This window comes from Eucalyptus grandis, chromosome 2, assembly GCF_016545825.1.
Source record: "Eucalyptus grandis isolate ANBG69807.140 chromosome 2, ASM1654582v1, whole genome shotgun sequence".
Taxonomy (NCBI): domain Eukaryota; kingdom Viridiplantae; phylum Streptophyta; class Magnoliopsida; order Myrtales; family Myrtaceae; genus Eucalyptus; species Eucalyptus grandis.
Genome location: NC_052613.1, coordinates 31954694 through 31960693, shown reverse-complemented (window position 1 = coordinate 31960693; position 6000 = coordinate 31954694). Strand labels below are relative to the sequence as shown.

The 6000-nt window shown below is 41.0% G+C and overlaps 1 long non-coding RNA gene across 1 annotated transcript; it reads left to right on the top strand.

The window, feature by feature from the left end:
- The first annotated feature begins 2942 nt into the window (after positions 1 to 2942).
- On the top strand, positions 2943 to 3426 carry LOC108956246. Its single transcript, XR_005547992.1, has 2 exons — positions 2943 to 3115; positions 3208 to 3426. It is a non-coding gene; the product is annotated as an uncharacterized LOC108956246 (long non-coding RNA).
- Positions 3427 to 6000: the final 2574 nt, after the last annotated feature.

The window sequence follows — 6000 nt, the reverse complement described above, 5'->3', positions numbered from 1 at the left end:
GCATTTATAATGTTTTGTTGAGTTGATTTATTTATTTGATTGAGAAATCGTTGGGCATTGGTTGTCGATATTGAAAGTGAACTGGTAACCACCGCAAAGAGGACACGTGGCTCGGTGAATTGGAATGTCACCTGGAAAATGCACGTGAGTTCGGTGGTTGAATATGTCACTTTGGCGAAAAGGTCGCCCGAGAGAATGCACGTGGCTCGGAGACTCGGTATGTCGTCCTGGAGAATGCACGTGGCTCGATGACAGGATTTAGCATCTAAAAGGACACGTGGTCTCGGCGAATTGATGCATCGCTTTGGTGAGATGCACCTTAGAGAATGCACGTGGGTCCAAAGATTCCGGAATGGCATCTAAAAGGGCACGTGGTCTCGGCGAATGATGCATCGCTTTGGTGAGATGCACCTAAGAGAATGCACGTGGGCCCGGGCATCTAAAAGGGCACGTGGTCTCGGTGACTTGATGCATCACTTTGGCGAAAAGGGTCGCCCGAGAGAATGCACGTGGGCCCAGGTTCGAGGCACGTGAACTCGGAGACTTGGAATGTCGTCCTAGAGAATGCACGTGGCCTCGCTTTTAGATACTCCTCTCGTGGAGAGTGATTTGTTTGACATGTAATCGACTAGGTCGATGCTTTGATTTGATGTGAATTGATTGACTGAATGGGAATGACCGTGAGTGGTCTTGTTGGAATATAATCGACTAGGTCGATTTGATCGATGCTTCGATCGGTGATATGATTGCTTGGGTGCCTATTATGAATTGTACCGACTTGCGGTGGGGATCCGAGGCCAAGGTAAGTCCTCCGCCCGTGCGTGTTTAGGCAGCCTTTAGTATAATAGTTTACTAATCGGGCTTAGTGGGGTAGAACTCGCCGAGACGTAGTCTCATCCCGGTTGGGAAAACCATTTCGGACCCCGCCGAAGAGCGAGGAGGAGGAATCCGAGAAGGAGAACTCGGAGGTGAGATCTGAAGAAAATGATTTTGGAAGAAGAAGACAATCCCGAGAGGGGTCTTGAGTACGGCCCGCCTCGTCTAAGTTTCGTCTTCTTTTGAGATCTCCGTTTTGATGTGAATAGTTATGAAGTGAATTGTGGTTTGTATAAAAGTTTGGTTATAAATTTCAATATGAAAAATATGGCCCCGCTTTTCTATCCCATCGTTTTATTGTCTGGGGATTTTAATCGCGTCCGCATGTGCTTAAAAATTAAAAGGGTCGGCGATACATTGTCCCGGGATATCGCTTTATAAAATCGACCAAGTGAGACGGATGTGTGCGTGCCTGAGGATCGGGGCGTGACAGGTAGTGTGCTCGGAAGACTATGATTGGCTCATATATGCCTCTAAAGTGCAAAGGGAGCATACTTTACAAGTTAAAACCTTCAACTCAGTACATACATGTAATAGAACACTACAAGTTCCTCAGTTAAGTACTAAATAACTAGCGAATAAGTACTGTGATAGGCTGAGAAACAATCCTACATGGCCAAGTGCTTCAATGAAAAAAATAGTGGAGTTTAAGAATGTTTTGAAGTTGTCAAGGACAATGGTTTATAGAGCTAGGGCAATAGCAATGAGTATGATCACAGGGAATGAGGAGGAGCAATTTTGGATGCTTAGGAGTTATTACCAGGCACTTCTTAATGCCAACCCAGGATCCACATGTATAATGAAGACTGAGCAATGTCAAGACCAAATCAAGTTTAGGGGAGTCTACATTTGTTTGGATGCATTAAGGAGGGGCTTTGTAGAAGGATGTAGGCGCTTTGTGGGATTCGATGGTTGCCATTTGTCATTAGGCTATAAGGGGATACTTCTAGTAGCAATGGGCGTAGATGGCAACAATCAGATATATCCCTTTGCATGGGTAGTTGTCGGACAAGAAACATATAAGACATGGCACTGGTTTATTAGTTTGATTGCAGAAGACTTGGGAATTATGGACCTTGAAAATTCAAAGTACTAGACTTTTTTGTGTGACAAACAAAAGGGATTAGTGCAAGCACATAGATTTTGCTTAAGGCATATTTATGAAAACTTTAAACTACATCACAAAGGAGTAAAACTTAAAAAGCTTCTTTGGAAGGTTGCCATGGCAACTAGAGTATGTGATTTTGACTTGGCAATGGCACAACTGAAGGCAATTGACGAGAAAGCTTATGATTGGTTATCCTGCAGGCCTCCAAAGTGCAATGGAGCAAGTCCTACTTTAGGACAAGTTCAAAATGTGACATTTCCTTGAACAACTGGTGTGAAAGTTTCAACAAAAGCATCATTGATGCAAGGGACGAGCCTATCATCACAATGCTTGAAACTATAAGAGCGTAGCTTATGGAGAGAATTCATAAGCAAAGGGATGGGATGACCAAATACACTGGTGTGATTTGTCCTAATATCCAGAAGATATTAGATCTTCAAAATTAGTTTTCGACATCATGGATTCCAACTTGGAATGGAGAGGATGAATTTGAATTAAGTGGGCCATATGGAGACAACAGAGTTGTTAATATTAGACATAGATCTTGTAGCTGTAGAAGATGGGACATCAGTGGGATTCCTTGTTGTCATGCTATGGTGGCTCTTATATACATGAGGGAAGAACCTGAAAAATGGGTTCACACAAGTTTTAGTAAGAAAACATTCATGCAAATATATAGCCATGTTGTGCATGTTGTAGATTCTAAAGACACGTGACCTGCTAGAGAGCCATTACTCCCACTGGATGTGCCCAAGCAAGTTGGTAGAAAGAAGAAACAAAGAACAAAAAGTGAATGAAACAACTGATAGAAATTTGAAGGCAAGAAAGAAAAAAGTTGTGCAAGAGCCGGTGGGAACAAAGTTGAAGAGACAAAATACCACAATTACTTGTGGAAAATGTGGTGGTTTAGGCCATAACAAGTATCATTGTAAGAATCCACTAGTAGCATCAATAGCATCAGTAGCAGCAGCATCAGCCCCAGTAGATTTTATGGTTGCCTCATGTTCACAAGATATGGTAGAAAGCAATCCCTCAGACCCAACATGTTAACTTGAGATCAAGGAATTGCTTGCGTCAATTTTTGGCACAATTTCAAGCTCAATATTATCTATGGGAAGAGAGAAGATAAAGGTAGTTATTTATGCTTGACTTGGTCATAAAACTATTCTTACTTATACTTGACTTTATTTTAACTAATGATTTATTTTGTGTTTCAAGCGCAGGTAAAGAGAAGGATGTAAGGATTTCAACTTTTAAGTGGCCAAAGATGAGCAGCTTTTTTGGAGATACACAAGAGCATCAAGACCAATAAACACAAACTCTTTTTGTTTTACCGTTGGTTGATATGGATGGATCTATTTTGGAAGCATCTTAAAATATGTGTAGATAAATTTTGTTGAAAAGATTTCTTGTGTTGGGATGTCTCAATTCAAGTTTATCTAGTGCTATTTACTTTGCTATGGAATGTCCCAGCACTTCATTGTAATATGGTGGTACTCACAACAAATCTACGTGAGCTTATCAATCCAACGAGAAAAAAGAAAATATAAAACAATAGCATAAAAAAAAAAGACCTGCGAAGAGCAACGAACACAGCAGTCTAACAACACACTCAATTAAAATGCACTATAGTATAGGCCGAAGAAAAATATAGAACGTTAATGGGCTCTGTCAAAGCTTGAGCTCTATACACAACAAAATATAGAATATCTGACTCAAATGAAACCAAATACAGCTTGTAGTACCAAAAAGCATCATCATTAATTCATCATTGAACACTTGAGTTGATTGAACTTCAATACCTCCATTACAAAAAGAGATAACAAATTGAGTTTACAACTGTAAAATGTGCACACATAACGCGCACAACGCTACAAGAAAGAGAAGAAACAATTGAATTTACAAAACAAACTCCCACTGATCATATGCAGTTATCACATCCCATCCTCTACTACAACCAATCTAAAGCACCCAATAAAAGTTGAAAGACTCCACTACTGAGCTAATGAATTGATGCGATTATAGTTCTTTGGGTTCCATCTCTTTGGTCAAAGATGGTTATTCTGCTCACAACATAATAGGATGGTCGAGTCCACTGGTTGGTTTCGTCAAGGAAGAGAAGCTCCAAGCAGGTGACAAGCTTCAGGCAAATGCTAGCTCTTCTCTTTTGACCATCACTTAGTCCTTTGGTCCCTCAACCTCAAATTTTTATGTCCATGGCACTTGCAGTCCCATTACCCTATTGCCATTTTTGCCATTTCCCTCTTCTCAGATACTGGTATGGAGTTTGGCAATTGTAGTTGAGCTGTGTAGTAAACAACTTCTCTCACAGTAGCATTGAGATCAATCCATCGTCTTGCATCACATAAGCCTGAATTCATAAAAATAAAGAACCCTGATAAGTGATGAGAAGATAGTTGCTTATCATTTACCAATGAATATTAGATCACCACAAAATATAGGACAGTTGAATTAGGTTCAATTTTTTTTTTATGTGAAGTCACAAATTATTTCATAAAAACCAAAGAAATGAAGGATTTGAGGGATTTGGTTCATTAGTATGATAAGTTTCGAGCTCAATGTAAAAACTTTGTTTTGATAGAATTAAGTGGTGCTTTAGAGTCAATAGAGACAAAAATTTTAAAAAGCAAGCCATATCAAGTAACCATCTCCAAATAGGACAATGCATTATCCACAGAACATCCTCAAAACAGATAGAAACCTATCAAAGGAAAATTAAATTCCTCGTGCACAAGAGTTAGTCCTTTAGCAGTTTGCTTCAAACTTGGATGAATGTGAATCTCCACCCAACCTTCTAGAGATGGAGCATGTCTCACCATATTTAACAAGAAATCAGCCAATACTTGTTGAATTCATAACTAATCACCACAGACTGACAGCCGGAGTTTTGATTTTATCTATAATATCACAAATCAATTGCAAATCCCGTTGTCTTAGCAATATCATCCCTACCTCCGGTCATCCAGATTTTCCTTCTCTTATTAGGTCCCTTCAAAATTTTCTTTTTTTCTTTTTTTGCTTGACTAGCAAAGCAGTTGGGTTATAGTTATCAAAAAGAAACAACTTAATTACCAAACCACAGGGATGACTGCTCCAAAGCCTGTCCTCAAAAGTTTTCCTGCCTGCCTAAAATACTTTGAATACTCTAGCATTTCACTCAAGATTGCACAAGCCAACTTGTAGTGTGGATACGAAAAAGAGAACGTAGATACGCAATTACATCTACTTCGGCCCGAGAACCTCAAATCCAACAGCACAGCAAGAACCGCACTGTCCTGTCATCCTAAAATTTCCAGGCCAAAAATCACCACAAAACTACAATACGCGCGCGCGCACGAGTGAACAAGTAACAATTTCTGCCAAAGTTGCAATGGCGAAAGCACAACAACGGCAACTATGAGATGATAACCCAGCAAACACCTAAGTGCCAGTGCCGAACACACACATACACACAGAAACACGGACTTTATGCACAGAGACACAAAACATTGGCCTTTTAGCGATCCAATCAGCTACAAGTACAGCAAAAACAAACAGCCAGACGGAATTTCTCAAAACAGAGATTGTATCGAAAGAAAAGCAGAGACCTTGGAACCGTCTCGGCTCTGACCTAGAGCAAACGAGTACCGGCGACCCCTGAGCAAGAACCGGGAGCGGGACCGCAACAAAGGAGAGAGAGGAGGGACAGTACGGCCCCAAGGGAGCGTTCTCTGCGGTGCAAATTCCCATGGCCATCGCCTCCGTGACTCTGCCGAGCTTACCAGCGCAGGGAGCCGTCTTGACAAAATTTACAAGAGGCTGCCAATAGAAAGAAGAGACGATGGTGAACAATCGACCGATGCTTGCAAGGGGCAGGTGAGAAGCGACCATAATCGAGCAGGGCGAGGAGCGACGAGAATCGAGTTGCGACGATGATCGGGCAGTGATTTGGTTGAGGTGCAAGGGAGAAGAAAGAAGAAAACATAAACATTTACATGAATAACCTAAACTTAATT